The sequence below is a fragment of the Amblyomma mixtum genome, chromosome 1 (genome assembly GCF_055824585.1).
Source record: "Amblyomma mixtum isolate Tamu chromosome 1, ASM5582458v1, whole genome shotgun sequence".
Taxonomy (NCBI): Eukaryota; Metazoa; Arthropoda; class Arachnida; order Ixodida; family Ixodidae; genus Amblyomma; species Amblyomma mixtum.
The window spans coordinates 211865866-211884793 of NC_143012.1; the positions used below are offsets into that span (position 1 = coordinate 211865866).

General features: G+C 43.0%; 1 protein-coding gene across 1 annotated transcript in view; it reads left to right on the plus strand.

The window, feature by feature from the left end:
* Positions 1–720: 720 nt before the first annotated feature.
* LOC149370785 (uncharacterized) overlaps positions 721–18928 on the plus strand; it is a 75328-nt gene continuing 57120 nt past the window's right edge. The window contains exon 1 of the mRNA XM_089584049.1: positions 721–781. The gene's annotated coding sequence lies outside the window, so the exon portion shown is untranslated. The remainder of the gene's footprint in view (positions 782–18928) is intronic.

Here is an 18928-nt window from a genome sequence, read left to right on the forward strand (position 1 = left end):
TGAAGCGTCGTCACCTCGCTTCATCCGCTGAGGCACTTGGATACTCGGAAATGTCCAGAAGAGCGTGTTGACGGGCTAGTCGTTTCCGGCCAGGTGGATTCCATATCTTGTTCCAAGGAAATGGCCCAGAGGCGAACACCTGCAGCGTCGTCACCCCGCTGTTGACAAGAGAGCGAGGCGCGGTTGAATGGCAGACGCTCGTCTCCGCAGGTGGCAGCAGGCGTTTGAGTCATTGTTACCCTGACAGATGCACACACAAAGTCGCAGGGTCAATACTGCTGCGTTCGGTGCCGACTAAGGGGAACTCCGGAAAACACGTCGTGGCAGTTAGGCAGAAGTGGTGGTACCAGGAATCTAAAAGTTGAATACGTCCCTCGTGTTCGGTTCCACCTGTCATGAGGTTTCATGGGAGCGCGTGCATGAAAAAAGACCCCTTTCACAGAATCACGCACTGCATGTGGACATGGCCTAAGTGGAGACAGGTGTGACGGGAACACACAAAGAGAGTTAGGGGGGGGGGGGGGTAGAAACACAACACTGTCAAGATTAATTGTGTCCGCAGCGCTCTAGGGTCAGCAGTCGCTGGAAAGAAGCCCGCCTGTTCATACTCTGCCTGTAAATACGGACTCACCTGCTGCATATCCTCGATGCTGGGAGCTCGAATTTTGCACATCATCGGGACCTTGCAGAAACATGACATACGCTCGTAGCTGTTGTATATGGTTCGTGGTTCTCGCCGCCGGAGCTTTCGTAGACTCCTGTGACTCTAATCCTAAAGATGGTGAGTGGATGAAAAATCAGCGTTAATTTAATGTAAAGTGGTGCTGAACTCCGCGCATGCACTGAATTGCACAGGCAGATGGCTTGGAATGGTTGGACTATCATTGTTTGCCTTGAAATTTTGAAAGGAAACCGAGCTTTGGAGCTTAAAGCAAAATAAATTATATGCCATTAAGCATATATATACAGGATGTTTCACCTAAGAATTTCTGCAATTTTTAAAAATAAGCTATTTGAATTAGATGCGCGCTTTTTCTGGAATAGCATTTTCAGTGGTGTAGTACATCATAATGCAGCTAAGACGTGCTAACTAGTAGGCTTGTTAGCCAATATTTAATAGCTAACTTTTAAACTATTACCGTTGGGCTCCTTAATTATTCAGAGGCATGTAGCCCACCGTAAGTAATGTCCATATCCGTTTTTAGAATTTCGAGAACGCGATTATCCTCAGCGCTGTGGCCCAACAAATTTCGCCTACATTGCGCCAAAATACATGCGGATCCAGAAGCTTGCAGGCAAAGCAACCTCTCCGGTGAACTTAATTCGTCGAGATAGCCAAAATTTGTTGGGCCACAGCGCCGAGGATAATCGCTTTCTTGAAATTCTAAAAACGGATATGGACATTACTTACGGTGTGCTACATGCCTCTCAATAAATAGGGAGCCCAACGGTAATAGTTTAAAAGTTACCTATTAAATGTTGGTTAACAAGCCTGCTAGTTAGCACGTCTTAGCTGCATTATCATGTATTACACCGCTGACAATGCTATGCCAGAAAAAGCGCGCATCTAACTCAAATATCTTATTTTTAAAAATTGCAGAAAGTCTTAGGTGAAACACCCTCTATAGCATATATATACAGCATTAAGCATATATATATATATATATATATATATATATATATATATAGCGTGCCACAAAGTTCTCCTAAAGACCCCGCTTGCGTGCTTGAGTGAAATGTAACCATCGAATTGATCTTTTCTGCGTCTTTCTTTATAAATTTTGAGGGCACCTAATACTTCAAGAATTTTATATCATGAACTGTACTGAAAAAAAAAGTTAAGGGTTAACAAATTGAACCCCATGCTTATGAGATTTTTACTCAGATTGTATAATTTCTAGCGTTAAAATGAGGTTACACTGTTGGCGGTGATAGTAACACTTTTCATACGAGGAAAGAATTCTTACACTAATGCATTTTTAGTGCAGCTGTAAATAGTGCTTTAGGCGGGAGAGACCCATAAGTGCTGTTGGTATTATGCGACGTTTGTTTTCGATTGCGGTAGAGTTGCCAAACGCTGCAAGGGAAGTGCTTTCGATTTACAAGGTTATGAGGCCTATTGAAAGAATTCAGGAATATGTGCGGTGCAAAGAAACAGAAGTTTCATTTGTGTGAAGTGGCGTAAGAAATTTCGACGTCAGTTGAATTACTGGCAGAAAAACGTACAATTATAGGAATATGAAAAATTAACAAGAATATTTGCAACCAAATCATCATTTTAATACCAGACGAAAACTAGCTCAAGTACCGTGCCGCGATTAACACCTAAAATAAGCGAAAGACGTGGAGACTATTGGGTACTGAAATGATCAAAAATGCGAAAATTTAGATTTTACAAAAATGGTATATTCGGGATCAATACATTCGAGATTTCCTGCCTAAAATTATGCAAGGAATAAATTTGTCGTCCAACAGCTAAATTACTTCTATGTTTAGAAGCTCGTAAATTGCGATTTCAGAGTAAAGGATTAACGCCCGTCGCTCTCCACGACCGCATCCTCGATGGTCGCCAACTTGGTTTTGTTTCAAAGCTGGGCCCCTTCGCCACTACCTGGTATTACTCACTACTGCGAAATAATTTTGGAACATCCGCATTCCGCTATTTTTTGAGGCCTCCACAACAACCTCCCAATGGCTGGCGCGCGCTCTTCAGATGCTATTTTCTTAGCTTCGTGCTTTCTGTCAAAGCTACTAGCCTCACAGAAGATTTTATTATGTTTCTAGGTTTCAATTTCAATTAATCTTATACCATTGAATTCAGAAATAAATAAACTTTGAGCGACGCAGTTTTCGCTTGGTTGCATCAAAAATTTCAAGTTTTGTGAACCATACCGTTACTTAGCTATAATTCATAATCATAGAGTTTGGAGAAAATTTAACATTTTTTTATGATGTACTTGAACAACCGTATAATTAGCATATCTCCAGGTGACAGGTATTTTCCTGCAGCTCAATTTTCGTCGACACCAAAAAAATGCATAAATAAAGTGTCTGAAGGACCCGCAAGAATTCAACTAAATAGGCTTCAGTTATTTTCCTATATAATGGGAAATAATAGAGATATATTGAAACTAAATATAGTTTTGAAAACAGAGAGAAAAAACACATATATGAACCTAATTTCATTATGATATCTTTAGTAATAAAAATGTTCATTTAAAGATCCCCGTCTCCCTCTAATGGTCCGTATGCATGTTGTTGCTTAAAGGTAAGGGGTGCATACGCCAGAGCTTTAAGAGCAAACTTTATTTTAATTTTTTTTATTTGAACATACTGTTAGTCCCTTATTGGGACTGTTACAGGAGTTGATTTATAAATAACAAAGATGCAAGTTAACAACACAATAATACAAAAGCCAGCCATCAGGTTTAAAAGACAAGAAATCAGCATTCATATGCGGAATCACATCGAATGAAAAACAGAAGACAGAAGAAAGCCAACTCTGGCCTTCAAAACATGTGTTCAAACACGTCTCAAAGTATTCATTAATACAATCATACACTTGGTAAATGATCGAGTGAGCCAAAAAAAAGCAACATAAGACCAATAGAGACTATGGATGGTCATCAAATCTGGCTTGATGACAAAACTGATGAGGCTGCAAGCTCCATGAATTTTTCTAAGGAATGCTGCGCAGTTATAGACTTATCTAGGGCGTTCCATTCCCTTACTGCTTGGGGAAAGAAAGAAAAATAATATTTGTTGTTAGCACAAAAGTATTCATTAATCGTAAAATCATGATGCTTGTGACGTGTGTCTCTAGAACGGTTAAAACTAATGTAAGTAGCAGGATCCATGTTGAATGCATTATGAGTTAATTGATATAAAAACTTGAGTCTATGAAGTGTTACGCGACTTGATAATGTGTCGAAGCCTGCTCGGGAAAGCAGCTCCGTGGGAGAGTCAGTGCGCCGGTATCCCTGCTAGATAAAGCGAACCGCTTTTCGTTGAACTGATTCGAGCATGTGTACATCTTTTTTCATGCTTGATTTTATTACAGTGCTAAAGTGCGACACATGGCTTTTGGGTCCGAATGTAAAGTGGAGAAACTACGGAAAAGAAAGTCCACAGCAAGGAAAAAGTGGACGGCGCCAGCAATTTCTAAAAGAAAGAAATCTGTTTAGAGAGTGAAGCTCCGCGGGCAAACAACTCACCTAGATACGCACTCTACAAAGTTTATTTCCGTCTATTTTGGCCGCCACGATGGCTCAGGGGTTATGACACTCGGCTGCTGACCCGAAAGAAACGGATTCGATCCCGGCCACGGGGGTAGCATTTCGACGATTGCGCAATGCTAGTTGGCCATGTACTGTGCGAGGTCAGTGCACGTTAAAAAACCCCAGATGGTCTAAATTATCCTGTGCCCTTCACTACGGCTTTCATCATAGCCTCAGTCGCTTTGGGACGTTAAACTCCGCTAAAGCTAACCTAACCTTTTACTTAGCACTCATGTCAGCTCAGTGTGCGGCGTCATTTCCGAAGTTTTTTTTTTCTTACTCTACAATTATAGCAGTCGTTATCCAATCCGAAAAACATAGGTTGACTCAGAATGGTTCGACTCAGGCCGTAAAATAGTATATAAATAGCAACTAATTTACTACGTGTAGCCAGAATGTTGCTTTTCTTCAGAATTCTTGCTTCTGACGATAAAGAAACATTGACCGGCAGATAGAACTGATGGTATGAGATTAAACAGCGCGTTCTATTCCTTTCAAACAACTTATTGTATGCAATTAGTAAGAGAATCTTTGCTGACTTGAATTGTCTTCCAACATTCCGGTGCTGTCAAACCGTACCTGATCACACGAGCAATCCAGAGATTGAACTTAAGATCAGACTTTTAATTTTGTGCGTGTCTTTAGTGCTTCTGAATTTATACCATCGACACCAGATGAGCACGTCAGTTTCAATGACTGGAGTGTTTTTACGAATCATGAGCACCAAAATGAGTCTCTTCAACACTTTTTTATAGACCTCTAGAGGAAATTCTATTCTTCTGTAATGTAACTAAGCAATTCTTAAAGGGTAGAAAAGTTTTTTTTAATAAAATTTTATGTTTTGCTCAATTTCGCCGCTTTTGAGGTAGCGCAATGACGGACCTATTCTTCTTTGCAGTCCATAAAATCTCATCTGCATAAATTTTTTTATAGCTAATCGCTTTATACTCGCTTTATAGGTGGTTTGAAAATTCCGGGCAAAACCTAGCATGCGTATTGAAACTTCACTTTATTATTTTCCAGCACTTTTTGTGTCAACGTCCGTTGGACGCCTCGTACACCACTTTATGAAGAAATGCATGCCTATACTTCTGACGCTAAAGCCTTACCCTTCAGGCCATCTCACTGTGGAGGTAAAAATATTAAAGGTCAATGCTGAAACCGCACTGGAGTAATGCGAAAGCACTGACGCCTCCTCGCCGCCTCTAGTTGCTCCTCTTTGCTTCTTTCACAATTGATTGTCTAATTCAGATGAATTCACCGCAATGTATCATGAAATCATAGTATATTCACACTAATCTACCTTAATTTATGTATGCATTGGCTGGTATGAATTCGCCTTAATTCTCACTTAATGCGCCTTCATCTTAAAACTTGGGAAAAAACCCACCTAGGCGCAAATGATTTCACGACACAAAAAGAGACGAGGAGACAATGGACAGTTTTAAGATGAAAAACCAACTAGCCCGTCAACATGCCTTACTGAGTTAATGCACCTTTATTCATCTCCATTTACTCTCGACATTTACATATCTGTTAAGTATTGATTAGAATTCGATTAACTTAACCCCTCATTCCAAATTGATTCATTAATTAATGTTATTTTCAATTATTTCACGTAATTAACGCCTACTACACTTATTGCGATATTATGACACAATTAATCAACAATTAGTTCAATCAATATGCATTTAATTTACTTCATCCAAAATGAATTCATTATTTCACAGTTAATTTGCAATTAATTCAATAAATCACATTAATTCACAATATTTCGCAATTCATTCTCTAAATCAGCTTAATTTAGAAATCGATAAACGTCACCCCCTCCCCCAATCGTTCACCCAAGTATTTATTCGAGCGGTCAAATTTAGTGCTGCGTTGGCTCCACCGACACCCGGTCACGCTGCACAACACGTGGTAGGCCACGCGGGCGCGTCACGTGGTATGACACTTCCGGCGATTCAAATCTCGCGCCACACGCGCCCCAACCACGCCCAATTTTGGTTGCTTTTTGGCTCTTGATTAGTTAAGTAATGAACCGATTGGCACCAAATATTTTGCCCGGCATCCTCATATCACCCCCCTTCGATTATAGCCACTATTTAAACGATATCTCTTTATAGTTGTCCGTAACTCCTTTCGACACGTTATTTGCGGACACAAAACATGCCGAAAAGCCAAGTAATGCTTTCGCAAGAAAAAAAATGGCAGGGACTTAGCTCAGCTAAGCCTGCTTACGCAAGCGAAGGCTTTGTTATCACCTGGTTAAGGTTTGTTGTTGTTGCGACTGAAAGAAGGATGAAAAGGGAATTACACGGGCTTGCCGACTAGCTCGACCTGAGCCACCAGCGCTGCCACGTGCAAAATTAGAGAACTAAGTTACTGAAATTGAATTCTTCAATGTCAGATTTAATTTCAACATGAAATAAGAATTAATCATAGGGTCAAAAGGTTTCGAAAAATGATTGAAAAGAGGTTGAAAGGCAAATATGTGCGCTAAGAAAGTAAGCTTCGTCATTTCTATCAATAGTCATTGCTACGCTGAAGTGTATATCCTGGAGAGTCCTCTTTGTAGAAGGTGAGCCACCTGCTTTGGGTCACCGGCCACCTAAGTCACGTGGCCTTGTGTCGCAGATCCGTGTACTGTGCAATGTCACTGCGCGTAAAGAACCTCAGATGGTTGGAATTGCCCGGAACCTTCCAGTACGGCGTCCAGAAAGCCTCAGTCGCTTTGGGACGTTAAACCACACAAGACATAGTCATCACAATCAGCGACGTGCATATATTTATTATACACCTCACAGGTTGCCCACAAACCGGTGAGGAAGTTGTCACCTGCCCACCGTAGAAGGTGGGCCAGCAGCCAGGGACAGGTTTGAGATAAACACACAATTACTGAATGCGGGGAATGGCCACTATACATGATAACGTACTAAAAAAGCTCAAATCTCAGGCCAGAGAGTATCTTTAGTTTTGCAACGGTTTGATGGCAAGGAAAGTCCTTGTAGCAGTATTGCAAACGAACAGATCACGCAAAGAAAAGCGGGTGTTTTCAACTGTTTTTCGTGCATTTAATTTCCTAGGTCTCGCCCGTTGCGGGAGGAAGCTCGAGGTCGGCAGTGTTGCAGAGGGTGCTTGCAACGCACAAGCATACATAACAAAAATAAAACAGAAATGAAAATTTGACATTAATATAATAAATAAGTCCTAATGCAGTACACCCACAGTGCTAAAGACTCTTGCATACGTGGAGGCAGGTGTTCCAGGCACTGACGCGATGTGCCAGTCGAAGATTAGAGAGAGGTGCATTATGGGGTGATGACAGAGACTGCGCAAAGATGAAATGAGGTCTGTCCCTTCTGAGAGATAAACGGCCCCTGTCTTTCCAGCAGCCGAAAACCATAACCACTGAGCCGCCGCGGTGGCTCAGTGGTTATGGTGCTCGGCTGCTGTCCCAAAAGACGCGGGTTCGATGCCGGCCGCGGTGGCTAGAATTTCTTTGGAGGAGAAATTCTAGAGGCCCGTGTACAGTGCGATGTCAGTGCACGTTAAAGAGCCCCAGGTGGTCGAAATTTCCGGAGCCCTCCACTACGGCGTCTCTCATAGCCTTAGTCGCTTTGGGACGTTAAACCCCATAAACCTAAACCAAAGCAAGCCATGTCTTTCGGAGACATCATAGAGCTGACGGAGGTCGGAAACAAGTAGGTCGTCGCTGCACGTACTGGGAAGCATCGGCTTGGGGCTCGCGCCGTGAGGTCGGGGGTATTCCGTAACCAAGGGATTAGAGCGGTTGTCGAAGGTGTCGAGGCCCACTCAACAGGCGTAAAATACGCTTCCTGCTTTGTATTGCTAACGACTAGAATTTTCTCCGCCTGTTCCACATGAGCTCTTGCATGTAATTAAATTTTTTCCGCTTTCATCATCTTCCCCTTGTACTACGCCCACCTTCTTTTGTCTTTCATTTCTGAACATGCCTCGGCTTATTTTTCCTTTTCTTGGAAGATCTTTCTTTTGGTCTCTAACTGATGAAAGAGAGCAGGTCGATATGGAAATACTTTTGACGCAGCTTGGCAAGCACCAAAGAAACGTAATAGGTCAGCCAATATTCCGATTTGCGCTGCGCTATCTGCATCCGCGATCAACAAGTAGTACGTTACTTCTTGTGAGCAAACATAATAAATGCTCAGCCTGCAGACCAATTGCATACTGCATTGGTCCTGAGAGAAAGAGAGAAACTCTTTAATGAAAAACAGAGAATTTTGTTCCCGTTTAAAAATCACTGGCATTCTACTCAGCATGTGGAAGGGAATTGGAAAGGACAAAAAAGCAAGGAGAGCGTTGCAAAGAAGATGCAATAAAAGAAATAAAAATGGCAGGAGATGAAAGCCGGCCATTAAATGCACATCATGCTGCATCGGCGAGTAATCTATTTATTTATTTATTTATGAAGTAAGTATGAAGTAATGAAGTAACGTAATAAATGATGAAGTACACAGTCTGAAAATTGGGCTGACAAAGTTCACTGCGTGAAGAATGAGTGAAAGTGAGCGTAACATGCAAGGTAAAATTAGAGCTCTTCATGCTGTCCGGTGACATTTAGATATTGGTCATGGGCTTGATTAAACGCGCCTTTATTGCTGACGAATCGCTGTCGCTTTCTCCTGCGTTAAATCATTCCTCCACAGAACAAGAGCGGAGTAACTAACACGTCTCTATTTTTCATGCGGACTCCTTTTGTACACTTCTCAGCGTTGCCCGTACTGTATGAAGTGGTGCACAGCTTATGGTCTCAGGTCTCGATACCTTGCGCAATGTTTGCACGTTGTCAGCATGTTAAGTGCTTGTGACGCGTCATCACGCACGAAGTTAATTAGTGTCTCAGCATTGGCCTAGTAGATGATGGTAGCTGCTGATTATACACTCTATGGGCAACCTCGTGGATGGCCACTCATAGCTTATCGCCTTTAGTTGCGAAGAAATCCATTGCACTTCAGAAACGTTTGGAACGGTCTGTATTTCTGAGGTTGCGGGTATGCGCTCCAATGATTAATTCATCAACACCTGTTGGTGGGTTGTGAACGAGACTAAAAAGAGAGGTGTCCTTATGCACTTTACCAAGAAGCCGATTTTGTTTTCTTCTACCGTTTGGTGTTGTTCTCAATGGAAGAGGTAGTACTTTATCGAAAACAGCGACAAGTTTTGGTGCTGCTTCATTTATTACGGTGGTATCAGTGCACTGTTTGCATGGAGTGAATATTGAGGACTTCAGGACTTAGCTTTGAAAAAGGTCCCGAACAGTCAGGCCTTGTGGTTATCTAGGCATGGTTTAGCTTGTCCACTGAGAAGAAAAAAAACTTATCGCAGCTGCATGTAATCTTCCCATATGTTGAATTTATATGCAAGATGAAATCGGTTGAGCCATTCTTGCGGGTCGTTTAACAGGGCAGATGTTGAAGGCGGAAAGTACCCTGGGCTATTCCAAAGTTGATTACTGTTGGCTTCGGAGTCAAGCTCATGGTCGACGTCGAACCTCATTTGCACTCTCGGTTACGTTCCAGTAGGGGACCCTGCTCATGTCGCAGCCGTTCAGTACGGCGGCTACGTTGGACTATTCTTTGATGAGGGCTCGTTCGGCAAATTTTAAAGGGCGTGTGCGCCTGGCTCACCACTTCCCTTCACCTCCATCAGATATCACGCGCAGGGGACGTAACGCAACCACGCAGGCGATGCTTTCAGTGGGTAATTCTTTGCCGGGAGAATTTGTGCCCACAAAGCAAAGAAAATGCATCACCATTGGCAACAGTAGTGAGTACTCTCCGCTATTGTTGAGCCAAGATTTCTAATGATTGCCATGCTGATTTTAAAAGTAGGGAAGGTTCAAGATAAGAGGCCTAAAACGGCAACAATGACCTCGAACATCGTAAAAACTGGTTGGCACGTTTAAAACCTTTCCAGAGAAGTACTTTCGCGTCAAGCGTGGCAAATTTGGCAACATGGCAAACCTATTGAAAATAAAGCGTGGCAGCGAATTGGACCAAAGATCACGTAACAACCATGAACTGAATTTCTCACAGCAGAATTTTCTAATAAATTTATGTATGCCTTTCTCACTTTTTTACTCAATACTGCTGACCGTTGCCCGCAATGAAATACTATCTAATAAATATTAAAAGCACGTATAGGCGCTCTACAATCTGCAAAGTATTTCAATGCAATGAGGGTACGTTGTATTCCTTGTATGTTATTGAAAAACCAAGCCCTTCTCTTTGACTGAATAAGGTTGCTCTGACTTAGTGAATTAGTGATTACTGTTTGAAATAATGGTGAACTAAATTTGCAGATTCCTTAAAAAATGACTCATGTCTTTTCCTTGCAGTTTATAAAAAGCACGTGCGAGGCGATCGATGTCTGTGAGAAGTTGATTAAAGGTGACAACTTTCAGGTAAGGCATCGAACCGATTCATAAGCTTTAAGGTTCATGGTAGTCAGGAACCAACGAAACAGTGGCCTCTCGCTAGCAGATGTTTCTTATTTTTCTGCTCATATGAATAAATGAAGGGTTAGTGAAAATAACACAAGCAGTCTCTGTCTATCCTCTGAAGGAATGAAGGTGCAGGCTTTGAGGGTCACAGCGAAGAGACCTAAATAGAGCGCATGAACAAGGAATTTCTTGACCTCCAGTGGGAAGCATAATTGCGTTTTCAGAATTATAAAAAAAATTACCGATTGCAAAAAATAAAGGCCAGCTGCATAAATTTAATTGTACCTGGGAGCCTAAGCGTGAGTTAGGTATTATAATTGTAAACGGGATAGATAACGATTTATTTTTTTCTGCCGGCCAAATCTTGCACAAGTGTGCCCAAAAAGTCACCTTATGCCTCTAAAAGCTAATGCGTAAAAATGAGTGGCAAGGATCATTGAAACACTCGGCACAGAGAATTATTTTCAAAACAGAAGTCGGTCAATATAATCTGTTTCATTTCGGTCCACAGCTCTTATACAAAAGCTAGCGTATTTAATGATGGGCTGTGATGGGTTGTTCTTCTTTGCTGTCGCAATCTGTTAAGTTTGACTACGCTGTTCAAGCTTCCTATCTGCAACAGGAAGTATTTAGTCCATGGTGTGCTTCACCTGTTACCACTCGCATTCTTGCCCTAATGTAGATGTTAATATGGCCATCAACAAGTCAGGGAACATCATACCAAGGGATCACGCATTTACGAGTGGTCTGTGACTGGCTCACGCCCATCTGTTCAATGATTGTGCCAGCCCTGAGTACAAAGCCGATATTTCCAGTGAATGTGCAACGTTCCTATGCTCGAAAAATTATGAGATTCGGACCCCTCAGACATTGATATGTCCATTATAATATTCTGAAATAATAAATCTTAGCTGCAATTTTATTTCACATGCCGTGATGACAAAGTGGTTTCAGTTTTCGGCTGCTTATGCAAAGATTGCAGGTGCAATCTTTATATACGTGGTGAAAGCAGTTTCGTCTACTTACATTTCGGAAGCGACACGCGACATTGTCGTTCAGCAGCTTGGCGGCGTCTCTTCGCGAGACGTTCCTCTCGTTCTTCGGGCGTCTTGGCCGCCCGCTTAACCATTCTCGCCTCGTTTTCACGCGGCTGTGCGCGCACTGCCACCTGCGCCATCTGCTGGGCCTGCGCCGTACATTTCGAGAGGGGTTTCCAGTGGGTGCCGCATGATGGCGCTTCAACTGCATGCCAAGGACGGAGGAACTTACTCAAAACGGAGGAAATTTGGTACTCGCTTGATTGCGACATCTGTAATTGACACGCGCATAATTATTCATGTAAGCGTTCATACATATCTCGAAGATATATTTTTAAGAACTGTACATTCACTAGACGCGCTTTTATTGTGTTTTCAATATATATATATATATATATATATATATATATATATATATATATGACAGAAGCCAACAGCCACAGAAACCAAGGGGCACAGGGGATTTTTTTTATTAATATATTTATTTTGTGGTGTTGATCAATTTAGAATATTACTTAATATGTTATCGCTTAAAGCTAATTGATTAGAAAAGCAGAAAAAAAACAACCACATGCCGCCGGTGGGATCCGAACCCACGACCTCCGAATTACGCGTCCGGTGCTCTACCTCTGAGCTACGGTGACGGCTGTCAAACCTTCTGCTTTCGGGGGTATTTATGTTTACAAGTAACCTAACCTTGAGAGTGTTCATCAGCGCCACCCACGTTCATAAGCGGCGGACGTAGAACGTCCTGATTTACCGCAGGTGTGACGTAGAACGTCATCGAACGGAGAAGGTGGAAGCTGTGTGAGAACCCTCTTATGCTTCCTATGGCATCAAGGCTGCCAGAATCGAGGCCCTCGATAAGCAATTAAGCAAACAAGGAGGGGGAATGACGGGCTCGTTGTATATATGACAGAAGCCAACAGCCACAGAAACCAAGGGGCAAAGGGGATTTTTTTTATTAATATATTTATTTTGTGGTGTTGATCAATTTAGAATATTACTTAATATGTTATCGCTTAAAGCTAATTGATTAGAAAAGCAGAAGAAAAAACAACCACATGCCGCCTTTGGGATCCGAACCCACGACCTCCGAATTACGAATATATATATATATATATATATATATATATATATATATAACACAACCTATAACCACGACCTCCGAATATATATATATATATATATTGTAAGGAAGAGAGTTGGGGTTTGATGCCCCAGTGGCTAGCGCCCACGAAGGAGAGAAAGAAGGAAGACGAAGCTGACGAAGCTCGGGTGATCTGGCGAACGCTGGCCTGCTGAACAGCACCGCTCGAACAGACTGGCCGTCCACACTAACTGTGTGTGTACATATATATATATATATATATATATATATATATATATATATAAGGGATAACAAAATCTTCAAGGCAAGTAATTAAAAATATAAGAAGTTGGGGAAGTCACATTGAAAAACTTAACAGATTTATTCAACGTTTCGACCAGGGACTGGTCCCTGGTTCCTGGTCGAAACGCTGAATAAATCTGTTAAGTTTTTCAATGTGACTTCCCCAACTTCTTATATTTTTAATCACTTGCCTTGAAGATTTTGTTATCCCTTATATATACAGTCTAGCCCGTTTATAACGAAGCCACTTATAGCGAAATAGCGGTTATAACGAAGGGATTTCAATTTCCCATTCCCATTTTTGCATTTTCAATACATTTTGGGTCCGGTTTTAACGAAGTAAATAAGAGCGCGTCAGCGGATATAACGAAGAGATTTAATACCAACCGAAACACAATCTGCCAATCAACACATTTTTGCGTCCTTGAGGCGTTTTTTTCCGCGAAAATAAGAGCGAAATTCGGCTGACGGCGTCCTTTTGTGGCGTCGTCTGCTCTCCTGCGGAGCGAAAGGTTGCTTCACTGCATCGCATGACACGCCGGTCTCGTGTTGCGCCGTCCTTGAACGGCGTCACGGCGTAGAGCGGTAGAGCACGCCGCGCAGGAGAAAAATGTAAAAAAGAACAGAGACGATTTTTTTTTTTCGATGACGTTGCAGAGAGCGGCCGTCTTGGCCAATCGCGGTTCTCTATTTCTCCCAGGGAGTCGGCGCCACGGCTGGACTGCAGTCTGCAGGAGGTGTGGCAGCGCGCGCTTTGTTTTATGTCGGTGCCGCGGTGCGCAAGGCAGGGAGAAAGCGCGGCAGCATTGTGCATGTTGGAAGCGTGGCTCATTTTTATCGTTATCGCGGATCGTTGTATGCTGTTTATAAGGACAGAGTTATTCGACTTGATCTAGCTGGTGAACGGACAACTGAGCGCAGTGTCGCACTGTTCCAGGTTGGGAGCACGGCGAACGCTACTGAGATCGCGCGTGACTCTATTGTCAATTGTTTTCTGCCCGCATTGACGCCCGCATTGACGCCATCACGGTTTCCTGTCTTGTTCCGCTTCTTTTTATATTTCGTGACCGCTTCGCCTCAGCGAAGTCCGCACTCGCGAAACGTGTTCAGGGCACGCTGGACGACTTCTTTCAGCGGCAATCAATCGGTATGCCGATGTTTGCATTTTTTTTTTCGTAGTCCGCATATAGCGAAATAGCGGATATAGCGAAGTGATTTCCGATTCCCGCCGACTTCGTTATAACCGGGCTAGACTGTATATATATATATATATATATATATATATATATATATGACAGAAGCCAACAGCCACAGAAACCAAAGGGCACAGGGGATTTTTTTTTTAATTAATATATTTATTTTTGTGGTGTTGATCAATTTAGAATATTACTGAATATGTTATCGATTAAAGCTAATTGATAGAAAAGCAGAAGAAAAAACAACCACATGCCGCCGGTGGGATCCGAACCCACGACCTCCGAATTACGCGTCCGGTGCTCTACCTCTGAGCTACGGCGACGGCTGTCAAACCTTCTGCTTTCGCGGGTATTTATGTTTACAAGTAACTTAACCTTGAGAGTGTTCATCAGCGCCACCCACGTTCATAAGCGGCGGACGTAGAACGTCCTGAGTTACCGCAGGTGTGACGTAGAACGTCATCGAACTGCGAGGGTGGAAGCTGGGTGAGAACCCTCTTATGCTTCCTATGGCATCAAGGCTGCCAGAACCGAGGCCCTCGCTAAGCAATTAAGCAAACAAGGGAAGGGGAATGAGGGGCTCGTTATAAATATGACAGAAGCCAACAGCCACAGAAACCAAAGGGCACAGGGGATTTTTTTTTTAATTAATATATTTATTTTTGTGGTGTTGATCAATTTAGAATATTACTGAATATGTTATCGATTAAAGCTAATTGATAGAAAAGCAGAAGAAAAAACAACCACATGCCGCCGGTGGGATCCGAACCCACGACCTCCGAATTACGCGTCCGGTGCTCTACCTCTGAGCTACGGCGACGGCTGTCAAACCTTCTGCTTTCGCGGGTATTTATGTTTACAAGTAACCTAACCTTGAGAGTGTTCATCAGCGCCACCCACGTTCATAAGCGGCGGACGTAGAACGTCCTGAGTTACCGCAGGTGTGACGTAGAACGTCATCGAACTGCGAGGGTGGAAGCTGGGTGAGAACCCTCTTATGCTTCCTATGGCATCAAGGCTGCCAGAACCGAGGCCCTCGCTAAGCAATTAAGCAAACAAGGGAAGGGGAATGAGGGGCTCGTTATAAATATGACAGAAGCCAACAGCCACAGAAACCAAAGGGCACAGGGGATTTTTTTTTAATTAATATATTTATTTTTGTGGTGTTGATCAATTTAGAATATTACTGAATATGTTATCGATTAAAGCTAATTGATAGAAAAGCAGAAGAAAAAACAACCACATGCCGCCGGTGGGATCCGAACCCACGACCTCCGAATTACGCGTCCGGTGCTCTACCTCTGAGCTACGGCGACGGCTGTCAAACCTTCTGCTTTCGCGGGTATTTATGTTTACAAGTAACCTAACCTTGAGAGTGTTCATCAGCGCCACCCACGTTCATAAGCGGCGGACGTAGAACGTCCTGAGTTACCGCAGGTGTGACGTAGAACGTCATCGAACTGCGAGGGTGGAAGCTGGGTGAGAACCCTCTTATGCTTCCTATGGCATCAAGGCTGCCAGAACCGAGGCCCTCGCTAAGCAATTAAGCAAACAAGGGAAGGGGAATGAGGGGCTCGTTATAAATATGACAGAAGCCAACAGCCACAGAAACCAAAGGGCACAGGGGATTTTTTTTTAATTAATATATTTATTTTTGTGGTGTTGATCAATTTAGAATATTACTGAATATGTTATCGATTAAAGCTAATTGATAGAAAAGCAGAAGAAAAAACAACCACATGCCGCCGGTGGGATCCGAACCCACGACCTCCGAATTACGCGTCCGGTGCTCTACCTCTGAGTTACGGCGACGGCTGTCAAACCTTCTGCTTTCGCGGGTATTTATGTTTACAAGTAACCTAACCTTGAGAGTGTTCATCAGCGCCACCCACGTTCATAAGCGGCGGACGTAGAACGTCCTGAGTTACCGCAGGTGTGACGTAGAACGTCATCGAACTGCGAGGGTGGAAGCTGGGTGAGAACCCTCTTATGCTTCCTATGGCATCAAGGCTGCCAGAACCGAGGCCCTCGCTAAGCAATTAAGCAAACAAGGGAAGGGGAATGAGGGGCTCGTTATAAATATGACAGAAGCCAACAGCCACAGAAACCAAAGGGCACAGGGGATTTTTTTTAATTAATATATTTATTTTTGTGGTGTTGATCAATTTAGAATATTACTGAATATGTTATCGATTAAAGCTAATTGATAGAAAAGCAGAAGAAAAAACAACCACATGCCGCCGGTGGGATCCGAACCCACGACCTCCGAATTACGCGTCCGGTGCTCTACCTCTGAGCTACGGCGACGGCTGTCAAACCTTCTGCTTTCGCGGGTATTTATGTTTACAAGTAACCTAACCTTGAGAGTGTTCATCAGCGCCACCCACGTTCATAAGCGGCGGACGTAGAACGTCCTGAGTTGCCGCAGGTGTGACGTAGAACGTCATCGAACTGCGAGGGTGGAAGCTGGGTGAGAACCCTCTTATGCTTCCTATGGCATCAAGGCTGCCAGAACCGAGGCCCTCGCTAAGCAATTAAGCAAACAAGGGAAGGGGAATGAGGGGCTCGTTATAAATATGACAGAAGCCAACAGCCACAGAAACCAAAGGGCACAGGGGATTTTTTTTTAATTAATATATTTATTTTTGTGGTGTTGATCAATTTAGAATATTACTGAATATGTTATCGATTAAAGCTAATTGATAGAAAAGCAGAAGAAAAAACAACCACATGCCGCCGGTGGGATCCGAACCCACGACCTCCGAATTACGCGTCCGGTGCTCTACCTCTGAGCTACGGCGACGGCTGTCAAACCTTCTGCTTTCGCGGGTATTTATGTTTACAAGTAACCTAACCTTGAGAGTGTTCATCAGCGCCACCCACGTTCATAAGCGGCGGACGTAGAACGTCCTGAGTTACCGCAGGTGTGACGTAGAACGTCATCGAACTGCGAGGGTGGAAGCTGGGTGAGAACCCTCTTATGCTTCCTATGGCATCAAGGCTGCCAGAACCGAGGCCCTCGCTAAGCAATTAAGCAAACAAGGGAAGGGGAATGAGGGGCTCGTTATAAATATGACAGAAGCCAACAGCCACAGAAACCAAAGGGCACAGGGGATTTTTTTTAATTAATATATTTATTTTTGTGTTGTTGATCAATTTAGAATATTACTGAATATGTTATCGATTAAAGCTAATTGATAGAAAAGCAGAAGAAAAAACAACCACATGCCGCCGGTGGGATCCGAACCCACGACCTCCGAATTACGCGTCCGGTGCTCTACCTCTGAGCTACGGCGACGGCTGTCAAACCTGTATACGACGGCTGTATATATATATATATATATATATATATACACACACAACGCTCGCACTGATTGACAGTCTGAGCGGTGTCATCGTTGCCGTGGTAGTGGTTGCCTTGGCAAAGGCGCATGCGTAGAAGTGGCCTTTGGCAGGCACCCCGAATTGCGATTCTGCGAACCTAGTTTAGCTTTCGCTAAAAAGCTGAACATAATTACTACGCTCAAATTTGTTGCCTAAAACATTGGCTAAGTACCTGTTTTCATGCTAATGATTATTCAATAACATTTGAGTTTTTATCCAGAATTCAAATTCTCTATGAAATACGGGACCCAGTTCCGTAATAAAAATGTTGGTAAAATCTTATAAATCTGTGCTAACAGACCCCTTAGCGCCCCATAATTTCTTATTCCAGCTAAAAATTTTTCCAGCTATATCGCTATCATAAGCAACTATTCTTTGATTGCTTTCCCTCGGAGACACAAGAAATTATAGGGCCCAACGTTATCCTAGAGATTCTGATAAATTATATGCTCCATTCCCACATACCAGGGGCTCCTGTCTAAGCCAAAGACAGACTTGTTTGCACAGCCAACAGCGCTCCAAGCACACGCGGTGTGCCCGTAAGCAGAGAAGGACGCCGTAGATTATTTTTTCCCGTCGAGGGGTGTCAGGAGCATCTGTGGGCTAACATCATGACTCACTGCATCAAGGGCAGGTTTTTTATTTTGGGGCTCAGAAAACCAGCGCATGATAGTCAGCTGGCTATTTATTGTCTTTCAGGGAAATGATAGCTGTCCGGAGGAACTTGCGCTGTAATTATTCGTATAGGAAAGAAAATCAGGAGCACTAAAAGTAGCGGACGCTTTATTTGCACAGAAGCCATTGTACCAACCTTGAAACATTGGAAACCGTGCATAAGAATCCGGATTAAGAAGATAATCTGATTTAAGAAGTGTGCGCAAAAGACGGCAGTGAAGAAGCTGGGAATATTAAACAAGACAAAGTAACAATGAATTTATTTACGGAAAATTATAAAACGGTTCCAATAAAACGAAAATCCTTACACGGATTCACTTCGTGATCCTAAAAACGCCTGAAAAAAGAAAGCTAGCACAGGTAATGGAAAATGGTTGCCTGTATCTGCACACTGCAAAACTGAGAATCTCATCCCGATCCACATAAATAACCCTCTCTATACATTACAAGCGCTTGCCGGACAGGGAATGGTAAGATTATGA